Below are 26,309 nucleotides of genomic sequence, written 5' to 3'. Positions count from 1 at the left end.
CACAAAGAAAACCTCCCCAAAATACACTGAGCAAAGGCAGCATTATTGGGACAAAAATTCGGTTTTCTGTTTTTCAATAAGATAGTACATATTTGAAATTATAACTGTCAGCATTCACCTTAATATCTGGCATTTTATTTTAATCATATCATATATACCTAACCCCCAAAAGATCATTAAAAACTAAAACAAATGGAGGGATCCTTTCATCACAGGAATCTACCATATTGTGGGATGAATTGTGTTCCCTCCAAAAAGGTATATCCTAACCCTGGTATCTGTGACTGTGACCCTATTTGGAAATATGATGTTTGCAGATGTACTTACTTAAGATGTATATTAATGACTATCCCTGGTATCCAGTGGTTAAGGATCAGCCTGCCAATGCAGGGACAAGGATTCAATCCCTGGTCCTGGAAGATCCCACAGGCCATGGAGCAACTCAGCCCACATGCCTCAACTCTTGAGCTCATGCTCCGGTCCTCCTCCCTTGGATATTGTAGAAAAAAAATTGTACCCTATCGCCGGGGCTTCGCAGGTGACTCAGTGGCAAAAAGTCTGCCTGACAACGCAGGAGATGAGGGAGACGCAGGTTCAATCCCTGGGTCGGGAAGATGCTCTGGAGAAGGAAACGGCAACCTACTCCAGTGTTCTCACCTGGGGAATCCCAGGGACAGAGAAGCCTGGCAGGCTACAGTCCATAGCATCACAAAGAGTCAGACATGACTGAGTGACTGAGCATGCACACACTCTATCACTTAGAGTCCTGTTTACCACACAGTGTTCAGAAAAATGAACAGCCCAGATACCTTCAAATACGTGTCTGAAGAGGAGAGGCTGTTTTCAGTGGGAAGTGGAGGAGGAGTTTCACAAACATACTCATTTAAAGGGGCCCTGGGGAAAGCATGTGAAACTGGACACTGCATTGGGAAAGGAGTAAGAAAATTCAGGTCACCAGCAAAAGAAGTCAATTTATTGCCATGGCAGAGACCGCTGGGCAACTTCCTGTTTGCCCAAGCAGTTTGGGTCCTTTGAAGCATATCCTTGAAGAGGAAGTGATTGGAGAATTAGGAGAGGTGTCCTCAGTGAGGACCACCCTAGTTTTGCCCAGCTCAAGCACACAGCCCTCGAAGGAAATATAATCAAGGGCCAGCATCAGCGATTTCATGGATCTGGCACTGGATGTTAATCTTACAGCTGCTGCACTGATTTCTGCAAGGGACTTCCCAAACAGGACACAAACCCAATCACACAGGAAAACGTCAGAAGGAGAAAAGACAGGAGGTTCATCTTTCTCTGATACTTGTGAAAGTGCTTACACACCATCTTCACTATGTACCCCGTAGCGTGAAGTGTGTGACAAACTTCGTAGGTAGCAGCAGTCAGTGTTTTCTTTTTTCCTACCACAAAACACACATACTACTTTGTCACTGTCATCATTTCCAATTTAACAGCCATTAGTTCACCCTTTTCTTCCTCACTTAAGATGACATTTAAAGGCAAGAATGTAAGAGTTACATTACTAAAAATTCTACTCTAAGAAATAAGTTACATGAAAACTTTAAGGGATTTTACAATTTTTTCTACACACTGCTGATGAAATAACTCACTATTAACTTTGACACAACAGTCTGCTATGATGCCAAGCAGTTATTAACTAGTCTGAGGGTGCTGTTCGGCTGGTTAAATAACCTCTTTGTTAAAATCTTTAAACACAGAAGAACATATTTTTTAATCCAGAAATGCACATGAAGACAATCATTTATAGTGAAAAGAGAAAAGGGTTCATTGAGAAGGACTAAAATTGCAATATGAAATGAATTATTTGTAGTCAAAGTAAGTGGTTAGTTAGTACAATCTTAAGTATATGCAATACCTTACAAATACAAATACTTACATAGCAAATGAAAAAATGTGAAGCAAGGCTTAGAAGATGAGCAGCTATTCCCTAGGGAGACCAGGAGGGGAGACCATGGCTCAAAAATGTTTCAGTATGCACAGAGATGTGCTATCATTCAGAGAACTACATACTTCTCAGTGACCTGAGCATGGGGGCCTTTTATTGTGGGTGGAGCCTTGAACTTAGAGAATCAAAAGATAGTGGAGAGTCTTAGAGTCCAAGTTAAGGAATTATACTTTCCTCCTGTAGAGAATCGAGGTGAGTGGGGAGAGTTAGAGAAGGGACACGAGTTAGGAAACCATTGAAGTTATTAAGTGGAAGATGTTTCAACAAAGACTGCAGCACTGGAGATGAATGAATTATTAAAATGTTAAGTTGTAATTGACAGGAATGGGTCACATTAGAAGGTAGAAAGAGGGAGGAGGAAAGGGAAATTGAGGATAACTCCAGGATACTGGATTGGGTAACTGAAAAAAATGGTGGTGCCTTTGAAAAGGAGTCATTTCTTTAATCAGTGGATGTTTATTGAGAACTTAACTTGCGTGAGTTAGTTGCTTGTGCTTAGTCGCTCAGGTATGTCTGACTCTACGATTCTATGGACCGTAGCCCGCCAGACTCCTCTGTCCATGGGATTCTCCAGGCCGGAATGCTGGAGTGGTTGCCATGCCCCCCTCCAGGGGATCTTCCCAGCCCAGGGATCGAACCCAGATCTCCACATTGTCGGCAGATTCTTTAACATCTGAATCACCAAGGAAACCCTACTTAATATATGCTTGTATATATTAACGTGTGCAGCCCACACACTTGGTAAAACATAAGAAGTGGAGTAATATTACATAACAACCCAAATGTAGTCTCTAGGTTCAGAACTGAGTTCAAATCTAAGGTTTATATGTAATAATGGACTAGCAGTTTACTCTTCTCAGTGTCACTTTGCCTAACAGTAAAATGGACCATGACGTCATGGACCTACCTGCCGCCAGGAATGCGGTTTATTGACAGCCTTAGCTGCGGGCATATTAGGAGCCGCTTCGACTTTTGAGTAAGTGGATGTGGTCCCAGGGCAGCTCCCCATGAGACTGCGTGGTTCCAGCATATATGTATAGACATAGAGTTCCAAGGAATGGAATTAAGAGTCTCAGAATACATTCTTACATTTACAGTCAATCGATTTCTGACAAGGATGCCAGAGTACTTCAATGAAGGAAAGAATAATACCTTCAACAAACAATCCTAAAACAACTGGATAGCCTCATGAAAAAGGAGGAAATTGGACCCCTACATTCCACCATATATAAATAATTAACTCAAAATAGATCAGAGAACTAAGTGTAATAACTAAAATGATACAACTCATAGGAAAATAGGCATGTGGTATATAACCTTGAGATAGGGAATGGTTTCTTAAAAAAAAAAAAAAAAAAAAGACCAAAACACAAGTAACAAAAGAAAAATATACATAAATTGTACTCATCAAGTTTTAAAACTTACTGTTTGTAAAGGATACCATGCAAAAAGTAAAAGACTTCACACAGAATGAGGAAGAAAAAAGATTTGCAAATCCTGTATCTGACAAGGAATGTCTATCCAGAATATATAAAAACTCAAAACTCAACAACAGAAAGGCAACTCAGCTTCAAAATGAGCAAAAGACTTGAATAGACATTTCTCCAAAAAAAAGACCTGCAAATGGTCAGTAAGCACAAGATGTTCAACAATAGTCACTAGGGAAATATAAATCAAAACCATATCCATGAGGATAGTTATAATGTTTTAAAAGCCAGATGATAAGTAGTATGGGTGAAGATATGGTTGTACTTTATTGATGAGAATGTAAAATACCACTTTGGAAAACAGTTTGACACTTCTTCAAAATATTGAACAAATAATTACCACATAGTCCAGCAATTCCACTCCTAGGTACATATCTAAGAGAAATGAAAACATGTTCATGTAAAAACTTGTACAAGTGTTCACATCGGCATTACTCATAATAGAGTCAAAGTGGAAAAACCTAACTGTCCATTAATTGATGAATGAATAAACAAAGTTGGTATGTCCATGCTGTATTATTTAGCAATAAAAAATGAAGTAGTGACACACACTACAACAAGGATAAATCTTGAAAATATCGTGATAATTGAAAGAAATCAATTATTTTGTCATGAAAGACCACATATTGTAGGACTCCATTTAAATAAAATTTCCAGAATAGGTAAATCTGTAGGGACAGAAAGTTGATTTGGGATTTCCAGGGTCTGGAAGAAAGGGAAATGAGAAGCCAGTGGAATGTTGAAAATGTTCTAAAATTAGATTGTGGTAATAGTCACACAGTTCTGTCAATATACCTAACTCTACTTAACTGTACACTTTTTTAAGTGTATGATTTTTTTTGTATGATTTTTGTTTTGTTTTGTTTTAATGTTTATTTATTTATTTACTTGGCTGCACCAGATCTTAGTTGCAGTATGCAGAATCTTCTATCTTTGCTGCATGATGTTTTAGTATACATATACACCGAAATGATCAAGTTAATTAACATCTCCATCATTTCATGTAATCTTTTTTTTTTTATGAGAACAATTAAGATATACTCTCAGCACGAACTTATGGCTACAGGGGAGAAAGGTCAGGGAGAAGGATAGAGAGTTTGGGATGGACGTGTACACACTGCTGTGTTTAAAACAGATAACCTCCAAGGACCTACTGTATAGCACAGGGAACTCTGCTCAATATTACGGAACAACCTAACTGGGAAAAGAATTTGAAAAAGAGTAGATACATGTATGTATATCACTGAAACACCTTGCTGTACAATCAGAACTAATAAAATATAATTAATCAACTATACTTCAATATAAAATAAAAAGTTAAAAACAGTCTACTCTCAGAAAATTCCAAGTACACAATACTGTATCATTAAGTATAGTCATTATGCTGTACATTTTCATTTGCACATACATAAGATGATACATACGTAAGTACAGCATATAGTATATAAGATCTCCAGAATTTATTCATCTTACATAGCTGAAACTCTGTATTCCTTGACCAATTTTTCTCTATTTCCCACCCTCTGGCCCCTGATAACCACCATTCTATTATCTGCTTCTGTGAATTCAACTGTTTTAGATTCCAACACATAAGTGAAATCATTCAGTGTTTCTCCTGTGTTGCCTGGCTTATTTCATTTAGCATAATATTCTCCAGGGTCATCCATGTTGTTGCAAATGGCACGATTTCCTTCTTTTTTAAGGATGCATAATATCCCATTCTATGTACAGGCTATATTTTTTTTTATTCACGTTAATGAACACTTATGTTGACTCCAAATATTGTGTGTTATGAAAAATACTGCAGTGAACATGAAATAGCAGATACCTCTTCCAGATATGATATTTATTTCATTTCATTTGGCTCTATACAGAGAAGTGGGGTTTGGGGTCATATTGTAGTCTTGGTCTTAATTTTTTGTAAAACTTCCACATAATTTTCCAAAATGACTACACCAATTTATACTCCCACCAAAATTATACAAGTATTCTCCACATTCTCACTAATACCTGTTATCTTGTATTATCTTGATAAAAGTCATTTTAACAGCCATGAGATAATACCTTATTGTGATTTTGATTTGTCTTTCGCTGATGGTTTGTGATGTTGAATATTTTCTTATACACCTGTTGCCTATTTGTGTATCTTTGTTTGAGAAATGTCTTTTCAGTTCCTTTGACCATTTTTTGATTGGACTCTTTTCTTCCTATTGAGTTGTTTTAGTTCCTTATATATTTTGGATATTAACTCCTTATCAGATATATGGTTTGAAAATATGTTCTCCCCTTCCTTAAGCTATCTCCTGACTCTATCAGTTATTTCTTTTACTGAGCAAAAGCTCCTTTTAGTTTGATGCAATCCCATTTCCCTATTTTTGCTTTTGTTGTCTGTGTTTATGTGGTCATATCCAAAAAATCATTGCTTAGACCTATGTCAAGAAATTTTTTCCCTATATTTTCTTCCAGTAGTCTCACAGTTTCCAGTCTAATATTTATTAACTGTGCATTTTGAAGGAATAGATTATCAGATGTGTGAATTATATGCTAATAAAGCTGCTTCATAAAATTCATTTTAAAAAGAATGAATTGATAATAAAGATTATACTGTATTTTAACATACAAAATAAGAAAAAAGAGTTTAAACATTATGTGTTCCTAGGACTATCATAAGAAAGTGTAGCAGACTCAGTGGCTTAAAACAATAGAAATTTATTTTCTCATAGTCTGGAGGCTAGAAATTTGGAATAAATGTGTTGTCAGACTTGGTTCTTTCTGAAAGCTCTGAGGACCTATCTTTTCCATGCTTATTTTATTGCTTCCAGCCGTTTTTTGGCATTCTGTGACTTGTAGACGTATCACTCCAACCTCTGTCTTTACCTTCACATGGCCGTCTTCCCTCCTCATCTCACTGTCTTCTATTCTTATAAAGACACCAGTTATATTGGATTGAGACTATTCTAATGATCACATATCAATATAATTATAATACATCTGCAAAGGCCTTGCTTCTAAACAAGATCATAGTTACAGGTACTGGGGATTAGAATTTTAACATACCTTTTGGGAGCCAAAATTCAACCCCATAATAGACTGTAAGTTATTTCAATTGATCCTCTTATCTAGCCCCTTGTTTTGAATAGTTTAGTGTTAGAAACAAAGTAGATACTAAATAAATATTCATTGACTGATTAAACCATTCAATCTATATAGCTGTCTACTTTAATTTGAAAGATCTTTAGGGATAGAGTCTATAATCTTACTTGAATTTATGCCCTAATGTTTAATTAAAAGAGTACTTCCTTCTAATCAAAGGCTTTGTATTTGCATTCTTTTCCAAAATAATTGCCTAATGGATTGTTTGCTGAATTGATCCAGTCACTTAAGTGGAACCCTGTTAACTGGTCAACTCATTCAAAATGATTTTGAATTTAGCCCCGTTGACTCAGCCTTTAAAACAATTTAAAAAAAAAAAAAAAAAAACAATTTAAGTTAATTTCCTCTTGCTTTGTTCTTTGTAAAAATGAAGAATGTTCTCATAATAACCCTTTATCCTTCTCATATCCAGGCCAAACAATCCCAAATTCTATAATCTCTCATTCAAGTTCAGACATGGATTTTTAGGGCATTCCAAGTACATAAGAAATGTGCATTTGATAATTTTTATTTAAAGAGCAACTAAAGCTCCTTATTATTACACAGACAGTCCTATTTACCTATGTCACTCTACCTTAAAAAGAAAAATACACAAAAATGCCAACTGGACTTCTTTAGATACCTAGTGCTTATTGAAAGGATTTTTACTATAGATCATAAGCCCTTCGCTACTCTTTAATTTCTATTAGATACACAATTTTCTTGAAATTTCTTCTGTGGCTAAAAGTTACAATCATCTTCTATTGTTAAAAAGCATACCTTGAAACTACCAAAAGTAAAGTATTCACCCTTAGGCTATTCCTGTTTATTATTATAAACATATACCTTTTTTGAACATTCCAAAGGTAATTGAATAAAACATGCTTTAAATTTTGTTTTAATTCTTAATTATTTTGCAAAAGGATGCTATATCTCACTTCTCTGTTCACATATGTTGAATTTTGAGGCAAGATAAGAAAATACATCACGGAGGATCCTTCTGCTCTGTGTATTTACATTACTTCCTGAGTTATCCTGCACCTGTATGTTTCATTTTGAGTAGGTTAGACATAGAATAAATTTGAATATTGGGCATAAGGTGTATATTGTTTGGGGAAAAACCATTTTACTACATATTTTCAAAGCTATAAAATGCTTTTTGGGCTTCCCTTGTGGCTCAGTCGTAAAGAATCTACCTGAGAATGGAGGAAACCTAGGTTCCATCCCTGGTCCAAGAAGACCCCACATGCTGTGGAGCAGCTAAGCCTGTGAGCCACGACTCCTGAGTCTGTGCTCTAGAGCCCAGGAACCACAACTATTGAGCCTTTGTGCTGCAGCTACTGATGCCCATGCACCCTAGAACCCGTGCTCCCCAAGAGAAGCCCGCACAGTGAGAAGCCTGTACATCGCAACTGCAGAGTCGCAGCTCCTGCAACTAGGGGAAGCCCAGGCAGCAGCAAGACTCAGCACAGCCGAAATTACATAAATTAAAAGATTAAGTCATTTTTTAAAAAAAGACGCTTTATTGATTCAGGTTCATTTACAGAGCAGGAAGTATAAATGGAGCCCATCATTTTAAGGGGCTGTAAATGGTTTTTTAGAGTATTATATATGTATAAGAAAATATCTAAAAGTATTTCATGTTGTTTCTGAGAAACACTTTATTCAATTTGGAGAAATTAATCATGAGAAAGAATTTTCTTAAAATAAATAAATAAATAAAAAGATTTTCTTAAAAGCGACCTGAAGAAAAGATTTAGAATGATGTTTTTCTTTATTTTTACTTTCAGTAAAATTTTTCTTTTATTTTCAAAATGTTTTTTACTTACTGTTTACTTCCAATCCTGTGGATTGGGAGTCTCTCACAGATCTGGATATCCTTTGATTAGATTCCTATCTCTGGATTCTGTTCCTAGTTCCTATTTATCCTACCTTCTCCCATGGTTCTAAATTTAATTCTCTTAAAGTAGCAGGCTGATTCCACTAATGCAACTTTTTGTACTGAGTACTAAGGCCATTTGCTTAGATTAAAAGAGGGGGTGGAGAAGACTAACATAGCCTATTAGTCTAGTGATTGATGGTTTCATAAAGCAGAATATACAACATTCTATCTTTTACCAAGAATTAGACTTTAGATTTACATTTTTTCTCCTAATACAAGCAGTAAGCTGATGCTGTGTGTGCAGTTATTATTAACAATGTCCATATGAATTACCCAATTCTCTTAACAGTAATAATAACACCCAACACGTATGGAGTATCTAGTAAAATTACTATAATAGTAATTCACATGAGCACCAATAAGGGCCTTATATACTTTATGTTAGATATAATTATGTCCCATCTCCTGAAATGAGAGTATTTTGAAAACAGAGATCATGACCCACTCATCCAGTACCTTAAAAATGTATTCTAAAACATAAAATTCAATAAATACTTACTGCTGTTTACTTCTGATTTTAATTGTATATATTACAAATAAAGTTGAAATTCTCGTATACTCTTCCCTCCCAAGAGAAAATCAGTATTATAAATTCAGTGTTTAATTTTCCTAAAGATATTTTTATACTTTTTCAATATAATAGTTTATATATCCATATGCAAGATAATATTTCTTTGGCAAGTAATTAAACAATACAAATGATATCCTATAAAGATATTATTCTATAGCATTTTGTCCAACTTTACATTTTTAAAATATATCTATGTTGAGTTGGTTTTAGCTCTAGTTAATTGATTTTTTTTCATTTATTTTTATTAGTTGGAGGCTAATTACTTTACAATATTGTAGTGGTTTTTGTCATACATTGACATGAATCAGTCATGGATTTACATGTATTCCCCATCCCGATCCCACCACATTATTTGACTATACCTAAACGTTGAATTTTGCCAAATGTTTATGTATCCATTGATATAATTATGGTTTTTTAATTTAATCTATTAATGTATTGTGTTATAACATTTTGTTTCTGGTGGTAAATCATTCTTTCATTCTAGGAATACAGTCTAAATTCTATTCTGTCTGATATTAACCAAGCTGAAATAATTTTCATTGATTATTTTCAGAGCACATACTCGGCTGTCCCTATATTTTTTCTCTTCTTGATTACAATTCTTCTACATATTCTATTAATAGCAATGTATTTTAGTCCAGTTTGATTGTGATTGATATATTGTCCATATTTCTCTTTTCTTTCACTTTACAATTACAATGTTGTGTGGCCTATTGTCTCTAACATTATTCACTTATAGATTGTTAATGTTTTCTAATGCTTTTTAATTTTCTATACCAATTTGTAAGTTATTGATTTCCTTTTATAGTAGTTACTTTAAATTTTTGATATAAAAACAGTTTAAAATTGTCTTCAGTGATGAGGCAAACCAAAACTTGGAAAAAATACTTGCAAAGTACATATCCAAAAAGAACTTTTACTCAAAATATGCAGAAAACTTTCTAAACTCAACAGCAAGGAAACAAATAACTCAATTTATTTTTTTTACCCAATTTTCCAAGAAGACATACAGAGGGAAAATAGCAAATGAAAAGATGTGCAACATCATAAATCATCAGGGAACTGCAAACTAAAAAATTACTACACACCCATTAGAATGGCTAAAACTAAAAAAAAAAAAAAATGATGATACCAAATACTGGCAAGGTTGTGGAATAACAAGAACTCTCATTTATTGCTGGTAGGGCTGCAAAAATGGGTGCAATCATTTTGGGAGACATTTCTTACAAAGCTGAACATAGTCTTATCTTAGAATTCAGTAGTTGTCCTCCAGATAGTTACTTAATTGAGATCAAAATATATGTCTGCACAAAAGTCTGTGCATGAATGTTTATATCAGCTTTATTCATAATCACCCCAAACTGAAACCAACCAATATGTCTCCAATAAGTAAATGGTTAAACAAACTATGGTACATCTACACGCACACATACACACAGCACACACATACAATATAATATTCAGTTCAGTTCAGTTCAGCCACTCGGTCGTGTCCGACTCTTCACCCATGGACTGCAGCACACCAGGCCTCCCTGTCCATCACCAACTCCCAGAGTTTCCTCAAACTCATGTCCATTGAGTCAGTGATGCCACCCAACCATCTCATCCTCTGTCATCCTCTTCTCCTCCCACCTTCAACCTTTCCCAGCATCAGGGTCTTTTCAAATGAGTCACCTCTTCACATGAGGTGGCCAAAGTATTGGAGTTTCAGCTTCAGCATCAGTCCTTCCAATGAACACCCAGGACTGATCACCTTTAGGATGGACTGGTTGGATCTCCTTGCAGTCCAAGGGACTCTCAAGAGTCTTCTCCAACACCACAGCTCAAAAGCATCAATTCTTTGGTGGCTCAGCTTTCTTCATAGTTCAACTCTCACATCCATACGTGACTACTGGAGAAACCATAACCTTGACTAGATGGACATTTGTTGGCAAAGTAATGTCTCTGCTTTTTAATATGCTATCTAGGTTGGTCATAACTTTCCTTCCAAGGAGTAAGCATCTTTTAATTTCATGGCTGCAATCACCATCTGCAGTGATTTTGGAACCCAAAGAATAAAATCTGCCACTGTTTCCACTGTTTGCCCCTATTTCCCATGAAGTGATGGGACCGGATGCCATGATCTTAGTTTTCTGAATGTTGAGCTTTAAGCCAACTTTTTCACTCTCCTCTTTCACTTTCACCAAGAGGCTCTTTAGTTCTTCACTTTCTGCCATAAGGGTTGTGTCATCTGCATATCTGAGGTTATTGATATTTCTCCCAGCAATCTTGATTCCAGCTTGTGCTTCACCCAGCTCAATATAATATTATTCTGTCATAAAAAAATTGAGCCATCAAACCATGAAAAGAACCTTAATTTCACATTGATACATGAAAGAAGCCAGTCTGAAAAGTCTACATACTGTATGAATTCAACTATATGACAGCTTGAAACAGACAAAACTATAGAGACAATAAAAACATCATGCTTGCCAAGGATTCCAAGAGAAGGAGGTATGAAATGAATAGCTTGAATACATATTTTTCAGGATGGTGACACTATTCTATAAAACTAATGATAGATATATGTTATTATGCATTTTTTCAAAACCCCTAGAACTGTATAACATGAAGAAGGAAACTTTTATTGACTATAGTTAATAACAGTGTTTCAAAATTGGCTCATTTATTGAAACAAATGCATCACACTAACACAAGGTATTAATAATGGGCCAAAGCTGAACGTATCCCCATCTGAGTGGGGATGAGGGATTAAGGGGCAGGAGTGTGGTAGGTATATGTAATCCTGTGTGCTACCAGTTCAATTATTCTATAAACCTGAAACTATTAAAAAAAAACAGTCCATTAATTGTCTTTTAATTATGTTAGTTCATCTACATATATATAGCCTACTTTTGACAAAGGTGTCAAGTTAATTGAATGGAGAGATAATTTTGGTTCCGTCAAATTGGGCTAGAACATATATAAGCAAAAAAAAAAGGTGGGAGGACCTCAATGCTTACCTAATAAGATACAAAATAGCAACTTGAAAAGAGTCACAGACCTAAAGGTATAATTTAAAATTGTAAAACTCTGGTAGGAATCGTGGGAGAAAAATCTTCATGATGTTAGATTAGGCAATAATTTCTTAGTTTGCACGAAAAGTGAAAATCATAAGAAAAAACTGACAAATTGGACTTCATCAAAATACAAAATTGATTACCAGATTCACCACCTAAAGCTCTTTCTCACTGGGAGAATTTCTACTCACAATCTCTTTTGGGGCCAGTTCTGAGACATTATTTTGTCAACAAAGGTCAGTCTAGTCAAGGCTATGGTTTTTCCGGTGGTCATGTATGGATGTGAGAATTGGACTATAAAGAAAGCTGAGCACCGAAGAATTGATACTTTTGAACTGTGGTGTTGGAGAAGACTCTTGAGAGTCCCTAGGGCTGCAAGGAGATCCAACCAGTCCATCCTAGAGGAGATCAGTCCTGGGTGTTCATTGGAAGGACTGATATTGAAACTGAAACTCCAATACCTTGACCACCTCATGTGAAGAGTTGACTCATTGGAAAAAACCCTGATGCTGGGAAAGATTGAGGGCAGGAGGAGAAGGGAACGACAGAGGATGAGATAGTTAGATGGCATCACCGACTCGATGGACTTGGGTTTGGGTGGACTCTGGGAGTTGGTGATGGACAGGGAGGCCTGGCGTGCTACAGTTCTTGGGGTTGCAAAGAGTCAGACACGACTGAGCAACTGAACTGAACTGAATTGAGCAATCCATTTTCAACTTTAATTCACAGAGTCAACTCATCCCTAAATTATGTTGTAACTTTCTTCTTCTTCTTCATCCAGTAATAAGAAACCTCCAATGTGATCATAGGTGATGGGTGACATGGGGCCTGGGGCATTTGCTTTTGAAGCTTTCGTGCAGCTCTTGGCCCCAATCTTGCCTAATCCCATTTCCACATTCTTAAAGAATTATACAGAGCTTGATAAATGTAACATAATGGTTCTGACAGAACACAGTCCATGAGGGTCTGTTGTAATCACATAGTTATTTGACTTCCCATCATCAGAGGCTTCCTCTCAACCAGGGCCCAGTAGTATACCAGAGATTGTTTTTAAAATGGAGCATAGTTTTCTGCGATGGATGACATGGCCTTATTCCAAAATCCTTGGAGTCTAGGTTATGATTTTCCTACTGGGGCTTGCCTTAGATTCCATAGTCTTTTCCCACCACATATATTCATCACATATCATTAGATCGACAAAGTTATATGGTCTAAATAGCAAAATATCTTCCACTGTAACCTAGATCTGCTGTGGGACTCTGTCCTGCTCTGAGCTCAGCTTGCTAAATGGATCAGAGTGATATTCTCATGTGTGAAATATGCTTCGTCCAGAATGCAAAGAAGCCTACTAAGCATTGTGCTTCCTTCTCACTGATGGCAAAAGCTATCCAATCTAATGGTCCGTATAGTTACTACTTCCTGTAAATCTCTGGGAGCCTGAGATCTTTTCCTTGTCCGTGTACTCTGTTCTGGGAAGTGGTAACTGAAAGTTGCTCATCTTGTCCAACTCTTTGTGACCCCATGAACTATACAGTCCATGGAATTCTCCAGGCCAGAATACTGGAATGGGTAACCTTTCCCTCCTCCAGGGGATCTTCTCAACCCAGGGATTGAAGCCAGGTCTACTGCATTGCAGGCAGATTCTTTACCAGCTGAGCCACAAGGGAAGCCTGTTCTGCTGATGTTCCTTTCCAGCTCACTACTGATAAAAATTTAACTCTTCCACTGCTACATCATTCTAGGGATTATCTACTGACTAGCAGTGATGGAGTTCTCACCGTCAGCTGGTCAATGAGTGACCCAGCTCTAATATCCCATTTTAGGGTCTGTTTCCTGGGACTATTTCTGGTTGCAAATTTTTCTAGGTCAGGATCCCTGGAAACAGACTCTAAGACAGAGATTTTCATGCTAGAGATTTTTGAGAAATGTTGTAAGAGAAAAGGAAAGCAGACCTGGACTTAAGGAGAAACTGAATTGAAAGACAATTACAACAGAGACTTCAGCAGATCCCATGAGATGTTATAGATTGGGGTGACCCTTCAGAGTTGTCCAATTCTGACACAAAGCAGCCAGACTTTGAATTCCCACAGCAACCAATTATTGGATATGGGTTGCCCCCAGAAAGGGGTTTAACCTTGGGTGAAGGAACAATTCAATGATAGAGTATCAGCTTTGAAGGATCCAATACTCTGACCACTATGGAAATTTTTCTAAAAGTCTTAAGTCACCCAATAGTTCTATTTTTCTCAGATCACAAAACTCTTTGTCTATGCTAACACACTTACTGCCCCTACTTTTGTTCTCAAAAAATATACAAAAATGTGATTCATTTTCCAGTTAGTATATTACTGAATTTGCTAATTTTCTTAAATTGTTTGCACACATTCCATCCCTTCCTGTTTAACAGTTCTTTTAGCATCTGACTGTTGCAATCTCCCTTAGTCTCTGTATGCCTGAAATGTCTTCATTTTCACCTCAGTATTACATGGTAACTTAATTAGGTATAAAACTTTAGACTGACCATCATTTTCCCTTACTGAATATATTGATACACCTCTGATAAACACTGTTTGTGGGGAAGAAATTTGCTACCAGAATAATTGTTCTTCCTTTGCATTTGCTGCAATGCACTCTTTTCCTTCTGGTACTGTTATTAGATGTATTCAGGGGCCTGTCAGTTTATTCTCCAGGTATCTAAAATGCTCTTTCATATTCATATTTTTCATCTCTAACTCTGTTGCTTTCTGGGTGAATTATTCATTACTTGCTTCCAATTTACTAATTCATCTTTGCCTGTGTCTAATCTAGAGTGTATTTCATCAATAGAGTTTTTTAATTCGCTGGCTATATTATTCATTTTCAAGATTTTTAATTACCCTTTTTTACACCCACTCCTTTTTTGCTTCATTTTATCCTGAATTTATTATTTCTTTGTTCTTCATGGATGTGATCCCTTCATTCATGTCCCTGAATGTACTAAACATTTATTTTTAAATATTTATTAGATTGTTTGACTACATTCACTTTTATGAACTGGATTAATACAGAAAGTTTATATTTTCTTGATTACTTTCTCAGTATTAGGGTTTTTTCCCCCATTTATGCCTGTAGGAATTCTCAGCTATCTCCAGCATTTCTTTCTCTGGCTCTTCTTCCATGTTCAGTTTTGTGGAACTTCTACCCTCTTCCCCAAGACTCTCATGGCAGAGCCATATCCTATATTGATGATTAAGTATTACAGAACAGACATGCAGAATTTAACAATTTCTATCACAAGGTCATCTTAAAGCTTGATTCCACTTCTGGCCACAAGGCTGTGTTTGCTCCTTCTGTCTCCCATGGCTTCATACAAGCCATACTTTTACTCCTTTTGCAAGAGGGCTCCCATCACACAGCCCCTGGTTTCAATGAGTGAGCTTGACTCCTCTCTCCCAACTCACAGGGGGCAATTCACCTCACAAGCACAAACCACCAGGTCTGATACCCAGAAGCTGGAACTGGAAAACCTAGTTCTTCATCTGCAGCTGTCCAGTTCAGTTCAGTTCAGTCGCTCAGTCATGTCCAACTATTTGCAACCCCATGGACCACAGCACACCAGGCCTCCCTGTCCATCACCAGCTCCTGGAGTTTACCCAAACTCATGTCCATCGAGTTGGTGATGCTATCCAACCAACTCATCCTCTGTCATCCCCGTCTCCTCCTGCCCTCAATCTTTCCCAGCATCAGGGTCTTTTCCAGTGAGTCAGCTCCTTGCATCAGGTGGCCAATGTATTGGAGTTTCAGCTTCAGCATCAGTCCTTCCAATGAACACCCAGGACTGATCTCCTTTAGGATGAACTGGTTGGATCTCCTTGCAGTCCAAGGGACTCTCAAGGGTCTTCTCCAACACCACAGTTCAAAAGCATCAATCGTTCGAGCTCAGCTTTCTTTATATCTGCAACTGTACTGACCACCAAACCTTTCTATTTTGTATCCATTCCACAAAGATGCTTACTTTGTTTCATTTTATTGTTTTCAGTAAACTATATCTTTTTAAATGTTTATGTTTAAAGTTTTATCTATCATCATTTTATATTTGAAACAGAAGGATGCTTCAAAGTGTAAATTTACAAGGCCATCTTGTATGAAACTTGATAAACATTTATTTTCAAATATTTGTTGAGTGAATAAATGAAATGTTCTTTGCATTCTTAACAGTCCCCCTGAGCCTTTGTTCTGCCATTCTCTCAACCTAGAATGAACATTGCCTGTTTTCAACCCTACACATTATTTAAATATTATCTCCCCTAAGAGATTTCCCTAATGACCACAAGCCCTACACAAAATTATTCTCACTCTTTTTTCATTGCATTTATTGCAAACTTCTTTTATAGTATATTTCAGATTATAAAACAGTTATTTTTAATTCTGCCACCTCGACTAATTGCAAAAGTCCATCTTAAACTATATTTTTTGTACCTTACACAATAAATTGCAGTTTTATGTGTTCCAATATTTATGAAATGAATTGTTATGAATCACAAATCAATAGAGCATACTACTTTAATCACTAAGCTTTTTTTATTCTAAGATGTGAAAATATTTTACATTAATCAAAGCAGTGTTAGGCCTATTTTATGTGCTGCATCAGTATTTTGGGGGAAATTTGTGATTTAAATTCTACAATGAATGATAGAAAAGAAAAAAGAAACGTATCATAAAAGTATCATAAAGAAAAAAGAAGCATTTGAAAGAAAAAAAGAATCATATCATAAAAAAAGTTATCTCCTGAACAACTTTAGCAACCTTGGCCTAGACTCCTGAAGGAGAAGGACTACGTCTTAAGTGTGCTTTTATCGCTAATGCTTGGCATAGCACCTGGTACAAAGTAGACCCTCAATGAATGTTACTGAGCTAAAATGCAGACTGTTTCCCTGTCAATTGTGAGTAAACTGTTATTTGTACAGTGTCTACAGAGCAATATAACAACAGCTACTATTAACTGAGATCTTACTAATACATGGGCCAAGCCCAGAAGAGAGCTATTTAAATTCAGTATGGTGTTTAATTTTTTTAACAATTGAGAAAGCTGTTTAATGATGAACAACATAAAATAATCACATTTCACAGATTTAAAAAAAAAACTTTTTAGTTCATCATTGCAGCACTATTTACAATAACCAGAACATGAAAGCAACCTAGATGTCCATCAACAAATGAATGGATAAAGAAGTTGTGGTACATATACACAATGGACTATTAGTCATAAAAAGGAACACCTTTGAGTCAGCGTTAATGAGGTGGATGAACCTAGAACCTATTATACAGAGTGAAGTAAGTCAGAAAGAGAAAGAGAAAGATCGTATTCTAACACATATATACAGAATCTAGAAAAATGGTACTGAAGAATTTATTTTACAGAGCAGCAGTGGAGAAATGGGCGTAGAGAACAGACTTATGGACTTGGGGAGAAGGGAGGAGAAGGTGAGATGTCTGGAAAGAATAACATGGAAACTTACATTACCATATGTAAAATAGATAGCCAACGGGGATTTGGTGTAAGGCTCAGGAAACTCAAAGAGGGGCTCTGGATCAGCCTAGAGTGCTGGGATGAAGAGGGAGATGGGAGGGAGTTTCAAAAGGGAGAGGATATATGTTACCTATGACTTTTTCATGTTGAGGTTTGACAGAAAATAACAAAATTCTGTAAAGCAATTATCCTTCAATAAAAAATTAATTTAAAAAATTAATTTAAGAAACGTCTTAATTCAAAGAAGTTAAATAGCTTGTCTGGAGTTACGTAGTGAGGTTCAGCAATACTAAGATTTAAACACGTGGGTCGAGCTTCTGGTCTTTCAACATTATATCTCTAAAATATGTATGACGTCTTAAATTCTATTCATTTGCCTATCTTTCTTTATTTCTTCTCAGTAACATCTTTGTGAGATTTTATGTTTACTATTTGGGCATAAAACTTAACTCTAAATGCAGATGAAGAAAGAAGGAAGGCAAAACTACTCACCAGTTTCGGAGATAGCCAGTTCTGTGGTTTTAGTTTTCTTCCTTTATTTATGAATAATAGTTTAAAGTTCCCATCTAAGTATGAACAGACAGGTACATACACATGTGTCCCTGAGAGAGATATAGTACCCTGATCAGAAAATGTGATGGGGAAGAAATAGAAACTAGATGCAGAATCTGCATGAGAAACTGCTCCACCCCTTACAGCTGCAAAATCAAGTCTGCAGGGAGGTTTCTTGGAGACACAAGTCATTTAGGGTGGAGGCACCAAATCACTCATCTGAGACAGAGAATAAGAGAAAGGGGGAAAGAGAGAGCTTGCTCCTTGTTGGCAAAGAACAGCAAATAAGCTAGAATAGACACTGGCTAGGAATTATGACAATAAGGAGTGTCATATGCTAAGCACAATAAACTTCTTTCTATTACTCCACTAAGGACATAAGAGGATTAAGTCTTCACTAGTTAACTTGCTATCTCAGTTATGGACTCTCCAATTGAGGGATTTTAATTTTTATGAATAAAGGGATGGTTTCACAGAGCAGTACACCAGGGTAAGAAATGAGGCCACCCTTCTGCACAGCCCTATTTTCCATGCTTCTGTGGAATTCAGCAAAAGCCTCAGTCTCTAGTGAAAGGCTTGCCCTTATTCCAATAAGCTCTAGACTGTCTGAGCAGTGGAACATTTTAAATCAGCATAATTATACTTCACATGGCAATAAACACTTTCAGTTTAAGTGTGCATAATTTGTCTCTTTGTCTGATTTTCTTTGTTGCCTTAGTTTTTTCTCCATGGTGAGCATAAAATAACAGGATTTGTTATGATTCCCTAGAGATTAATCTTTTCTCTCTCTCTTTTAAAAAATGCTTAAGTTGCTTTGTTTATTTTTGAAAAAGAAAGTTGAATTTTCAAGAAAAAAATCTCATCTTCCGTCATTTGGTTTAGAAAAAATTTAGGCAGATTACAAATGTTGAAAGTTAAAAAAAAAAAAATGTTAGAAAGTCATTCTTAGAGCAGGAAACCAGGTCTTCCAGTGTTTTTGCATGTTTTCTGATTCACTGTTCTACAGCCAGGCTTGAAGTTGGTCTGACTCAAATTTGGTTGTCTGGCTTTGATTGGTATTCAAGTGGAGTGGCGAGTATGTAAGGCTCTAATCCCTGCAACACATGGTAATTTTTTCATTCTCCCTCAGCCTCCACCTGTTCCATGGTCCAGTGGAGGACTGCAAATCCTATCAAGGGAGGGCAAGGCGACTAAGCCTGCCTCCCTGGCTTCAGTCCATCACATGTGCGCTCGGGCTGCAGAGCACCCAGCCAGCTGCAGTCCAGAGATCACGTTATCAGATGACGGATGGCTTCATATCAGGTGTTTAAACTGACGCGCTGCCCCATCTGGTAAATGATTCGGGAAGTCTGGCCTCAGTTGATGAATGGGGAAAGTGACAATGCCAATCAGAGTGACCCCTGCAGCCTCCCTGCTGCTCCCCCAAACAGTCACCGTCGCATCTATCCCACTGGTTTACTTTTTCAATTCTATTGTCACTCAGCTGAGGTTAGGCCTACTGTCACTGAATTGTCACTGAATTATATCGTTAATCCAAATATTTTCCTTGCAAGAACCTTCATAAAATGAATGTCAGGCCTCCAACAGACTCGTGATCAGAATTAGAGCACAAGACATAGGATTCAGTCCAATAATTTTAGAGGTTGTTTCACGTCACTTTTTACAGCCTGTTTTGAAGTAAAGGAGGTTATTTTGGAGGGAACTGCATATTTAACACAAAATTAAATCAGGATCCACTCTAATGAGAAATGTGAGAGAGTTCAATGTGTTGTGTGCAGATCTGAATATAAATTCCTCTGTGATATTCGTTCTTAATTACTGATTGGTGTCTCTTTATGAACATTTGAAGGGTAGTCTCAAAATGGCTTTTCCAAACCAGCTTTAAGAGATAACTTGTGATTTGGTAATCTCATTTTAAGAAGCTAAAGTTTTTTAGAATCTGCCACTTTTGCTCAGTATTATGGTCCCTGTAAGGAATATGTATGCATCAGGCTAGATTTACAGAGTATAAGACAAAATGGAAATTACAGTCAGTGAAATTGATTTCTCGTCACTCCCTTGGTGTTGTATTGTGGACACAGTCTATTTATAGGTAGTATATCATAGCAATTACTCATCATAACAAATATTGAATAATGGAGATGGAGCAGAATGCATGAACGTTTCAGAAACAATTTTCTATGCAATATTTATTTTCATCAACAATTCCAAATGACTGTGAAAAACTCATAAGCCAAGTGCCAATTGTTTTATTTTTAATTTAAAAACATTGTCATCCAGGTCTTTGATGAAAGTGCTTTGTCCACCCCTGTTACAAGGCACTTTTTTTTTTTTTTTTGCAACCAAGAGCAGTGAATAAACAAAACAAAGAGAGACTTTAATGGGAATGACAGCACAGCAGGTACCTTTATGATTTAGTATCATTTCAGTTTTCATCTAGGAAATTGTCGACCATTCCAAGAATAAAAAAATAAAATGCTATGTAGTATATAGTATAACCTCTTTAAATTGGCAATTTGTAGCTGTTTGATAATTCATCTTTAAGCAAACCTCATCCGCTTGCTACCTGCTGTATTCATTAGCCTGTCCATCTTCCTATTCCCTGTAGAGTCTGCGGAACTTTGATTGTTAGGAAAATGTTGTGCTGCTGTGCATATCTGCTACTTAATACATGTGTATATGTTTGCACGGATTTTTATATAATTGTTTTAGAAAGATGAGCAAACATTTTTTTGGACTGGAAGATAGTTATTAGTGTTTCTGGATCTTTTGCAACAAATCTATTTTAAATAAATAATGTATTACATACTGTCATATGCAGTTGAATTTTTTTATTCATCTATTGAGCATAACATGCAAAGCTCAATATAGAAAGTACCAAATTTTAAGAGCAACAGCTCTCTGTATGTGGCACATTTGCAAATATGGGTATTTCAGGGTGCAAATTAAAATAGTTTGATGCACCATATCACACTTTCTCAATGAAAGGGAAACTTTCCTTGTGCTTACTATAAACACTTCATTTACACGTTTATTTGAGACTTTGTTAAATTAGATTGTGTAAACACAGGCTGTATAGCAAGTCAGATTTAATACACATGAGTTTTAAAACTGACTTGCATGCTGAACATAAAAAGTATAAGGGACTTCACCAAGATTTATTGATTCATGTCAAGGCATCATTACTTTTCAAAGTGTGAAAAATGATCATATATTTATGACCTGCCGACTGAAGCTGTTTTGTGAATTAGCAAAAGCTCTGGAGAGGAGCAGCCTAATTGCATTATCATAGAATCAGAGATGGTTGTCAATTTCCCCCATTTAGCTTTTCTCCTTCAGTTTGTTAAAATGAAGGTGCCATACGTTGGCTGAATTCACTAATACCCTGATGAATGAGGTATTTTCCCAATAGACTCACTACCAGTATAAACAGTGAATTAGGAATGATGGACCATCAATCTTATCTCCTTCAAACAGATCTCTGCCCTGAGATTATTCATTATATATTAGGTCCACTTAAAAAGTTTTCACACAGGATTCACTTAAACTGTCCATAATCTACAAAGTCTCCTTTGGAAGCAAGTGTACAATGAAATAGGTATTTTTTCATTAACACAATTTTGATTGTCTCTTTCATTTCAACTGCATTCTTTTTTTAAATAGATGATCCTTTTCACCTTATATTGGCTACTGTTCTTGAACAAATATCCTAATTGAAATACTGGATTCTTCAGTTTGGTAGTCATTTCTTCCTTATATGATCACAAACTGAAGATAGTTCTCTGAAAAATCCACATCAACTGAAGACAAATTTCAGGCTTAAATAAATGCTCACTTACCTCTCTTATTTTGGCATCTACAAGTTTAAGAAGACCTGGCAATTTGTGCCACGTTTTTCATACAAAAGGTCAGAGCTTGCCCGGGGGGCCCCATGTATGTTTCCCCTGGGGTTTTGTCCCTTTAATGGAAATTATGCGTATGCATCCAAGGGAAAGATCCCTCCCAAAGGGATTTATCCTGCCTCAATGTGCAAACATAATTCTCATTAAAATTAATAGGAATTGTACACATGCATCTAGGGAAGAAATAGACTCTTAGGTTCAGATCACCTCATCCTGTTTCGTGCCAAGGATGACAGGGTCTGCCAGGAAAGTGGGCAGGGAGCCAACGTTAGAGAGTTCAGATAAGCAATCAGAGCTTTGAACACTCACCTACACCATGTCAGAGGCACTGCAACTGTTTTTTCTTTGTAAGAACTTATACAGGGAACCTAACTAGATTCTTATTTGCTAAGCTTTTTTTCCCCAGCATTACAATTATTTCCATTATTTCTTCTCCAGGGAGTTCAGGAAAACTGGGCATTGCTTCTACTTGCTTCCTGGATTGAAGGTTTGGGATCATTTGTATTTATCAGAATCACTGGACCATAATATTTGTCTATTCTTTCCTTTTGTAATGCTTCAAAAATACCTCTTATTTGACTGGATAAGTGGTATTTAACTCCTGGTGTGTTTTAGGGCCTGAGAAATCAGCTCTTTATTCTAGGGAAATGCAGCTTTAATGCACACATTGCTAAACTTGTGTAAATTCAACCAAACAATATTTTTAGACCAGCTGAATTTATGTAATAGAAAGAAAAGAGCAATTTAATATTCAATTAATTTGATCATTTCTGTTGAAAACATGTAATTGAGTGTTATGTAAAAAAGTACACAAAAAAGTACAACCTCACCCTTCTGAAATAATGTGTCTTAATGAATTAATTTTAAAAACTGAATAATTTCAAAAACACTAGATCACCATTCTGAAACATATCTGAACAAAAATATCCAATTCTTCTCGCTTATAAAAATCAGTATATTATAGGAGAAACATTAGTGCTTTTATCGATATAGTTTCGTTAAGTAAACAATGTATTGAAACCTAGGGATTGTTTTATCACTTTAGGAAGAAGATTATACAAACCAATTCTGACATCAACCAAATAAGCCATGAATTTGTATTAATGAGAGATAATGCTAATTATATATGAGCAGACTTGTCTGGAAGGTATAAATGAATGAAGTCGCTCAGTCATGTCCGACTCTTTGTGACCCCACAGACTGTAGCCTACCAGGGTCCCCCATCCATGGGATTTTCCAGGCAAGAATACTGGAGTGGGTTGCCATTTCCTTCTCCAGGGGATCTTCCCAACCCAGGGATTGAACCCGGGTCTCCCGCATTGTAGGCAGACGCTTTACCATCTGAGCCACCAGGGGAGCTCGAAATGTATAATAGGTGCTGGTTATTGCATCTCCTTAAAAGAAAAAAAATGCAGAAATGTAGGCACTCAAATGACAGCATAAACAGGTAAATTAAATCTCTCCAATTCTCAGTTGCAATCAAATTGGCCAAGTACATAGTTCACTGAATCATAAAGTATTTCCGAGCCAAACCAATAAGCAAAGCGTTGAGACTTACTTGTGTGATTTGCTGTTATTGGTCAAGTCACTCAGCCATGTCCAACCATGCGACCCCATGGACTGCAGCACGCCAGGCTTCCCTGTCCCTCCCCAGATACTTATGTGATTAGCACAGATGTATCTGGAACTTTTTATGTCTAAGTAATGCCTCTGAGGATAAGGGACAAAATCTCGAGGGCAAACACAGGGAAGATGAGGTTAACTTTTCAAAACTTCAACTTCGTATTCCAAAGCTGACTTCGGGTTGTCAGTAACACCCTTATATCCAGATCCTGTACCTTTTACTGGATATACTTCCTCCTGCCATCCTGTAACCTCTGACGTCTCTCAGAGTTTTATTATCATCCTGTTCTGTTCATTACAAACTTTCTTCTCTTGCTGTGTTGTACTTAATGTCCAGGCTTCAGCTACCATTTTGGTACCAGAGACTCCCAAATATACCACATCTTAGCCACTTTTCTAAGTTCCAGATCCTACTGAATTGACTACCTCAAACTCAGTGTGGACAAAGAACTTTCCTCTTCCTGGAGAGTTGTTTGTACCTACCTGAACAATTCAGATAAATAATGATGACAAAAGGAAGCAGAAAAGCCTTGAAAATGCTATTTTCTCTCATACCATGTTCCTCAGAACATAGGCTGCAAAATGAACTCTATACACTGTGATAGAACACAGCGTTCTGAAAGAACTAGATAAATTATAAATGTTGTGTAAACACAGGTATAATTAGTTATTTTGAATGAATATGCATCTGCTTAAAACGATTTATTTTAAATTACTTGTGCAAGCTCTTTCTTCCTCCTCAAATTAAACTATCACCCACAAAAATGTATTTTTTGCTGCCATTATGCTCTCACTGAGGAAATGGAGAACTTCTCTGATATTTCCTAACATCATATGGCCTTTCAGATAATGATTTCTGGGTGTGACTGAAGTTGTTTCCTTTCATAAAACATATGAAAGCAAACTTCATGTTTAACTCTATGTCTTTCAGTGTCTGTATAAACACTCTTTCAGTCTCTTGTTGATAGATAAATCAGCAAATATGAATACAAAAGTATCTAAATACATAATTATCAAATGAGCTAAATTCAACTGCAGGCCAATAGAATTGAAATATTCAAGTGGACAGGAACTACCTATAGTTTACTTTCACTCCTTCATCTTAACTTCTAAAGTCATAAAAGAATATAAATTCATATCAATCAAAAAGAAATTCATACAATACAGTAACATACAAAAAAAAATTAAATCCCTCTTCAGTACCCAATCCAACAACAGAAAGGTAAATAAAATAACATTTATCTTCCTGTTTTACCATAGCCATAAATCCAGTACCTGAGAACAATTGGTAGCACACATCTGTTTACTAAATGTTCGCCAAATTAATTGATATCGTTCCAGTTATTTTGTATATATTCAACATTAATGTGAACACAGTGTGCCAATGAATCCTGTGATTTGTTGTTACAAATCCATCTATCTTTTTATCAGTTCTCTCCATCTATCTCATTATTTTCAATAATTACATCATTTTCCATTTTCTTTTTTCCATGGATGAATCATAATTTATTTAATTGTTCTCCTTTATATTGTACCCAACTGTTTACTACTTTAGCCAGTTCTAATACACATGGGAATACTTTTGCAAAATAGATTTCTAGGGATGGAGTTGCTGGGCCAAGAGTGTATAAGCATTTAAAATTATTCCAGTCTGTACTCTTACCAAGCGCTTCCCTGGTGGCTCAGGCAGTGAAGAATGCACGCACAATGTATTCTTACCAATAACATATAAGACTATCAGTTATACTAAAGCTTTGACAACATTTAACTCTATGAACACAATGGGTGGGAAAAGTATACTTACAAAATTGTTGTTTTAATTTATATTTCCTTGGTTTTCATTGAGCTTGCTTGACTTTTCTTATATTTATAATACATGTGTTTATCCATTTCTGTGTAAATTCTCAGTTAATTTACATTTCAGTGTAAATTCTCAATTTTGATTATCTTTTTCTTATTGATTCATAGGTGTTCTTTATATATTATGGCTACTAACCTTTGGTGGTTTTATTCCTAGCTTTTTAAGGAGTCTCCATACCATCTTCCATAGTGGCTGTGTCAGAATACTTTCCCACCAGCAGTACAAGAGTGTTCCCTTTTCTCCACACCCTCTCTGGCATTTATTGTTTGTAGACTTTTTTTTTTTTTTTTTTTGAGTTTTTTTTTTTAATTTTTTTAAATTAGTTGGAGGGTTATCATTACCATCTTTCTAAATTCCATATATATGTGTTAGTATGCTGTAATGTTCTTTATCTTTCTGGCTTACTTCACTCTGTATAATGGGCTCCAGTTTCATCGATCTCATTAGAACTGATTCAAATGAATTCTTTTTAACGGCTGAGTAATATTCCATGGTGTATATGTACCACAGCTTCCTTATCCATTCATCTGCTAATGGGCATCTAGGTTGCTTCCATGTCCTGGCTATTATAAACAGTGCTGCAATGAACATTGGGGTGCATGTGTCTCTATGTTTGTAGACTTTTTGATGATGGCCATTCTGACTGGCATGAGGTGGTATTTCATCATAGTTTTGGTTTGCATTTCTCTAATAATGAGCAAT

Source organism: Muntiacus reevesi, chromosome 12, assembly GCF_963930625.1.
Source record: "Muntiacus reevesi chromosome 12, mMunRee1.1, whole genome shotgun sequence".
Classification (NCBI taxonomy): Eukaryota; Metazoa; Chordata; class Mammalia; order Artiodactyla; family Cervidae; genus Muntiacus; species Muntiacus reevesi.
The sequence above is the reverse complement of the archived record's forward strand: the minus strand, read 5'-3'. Positions refer to the sequence as shown.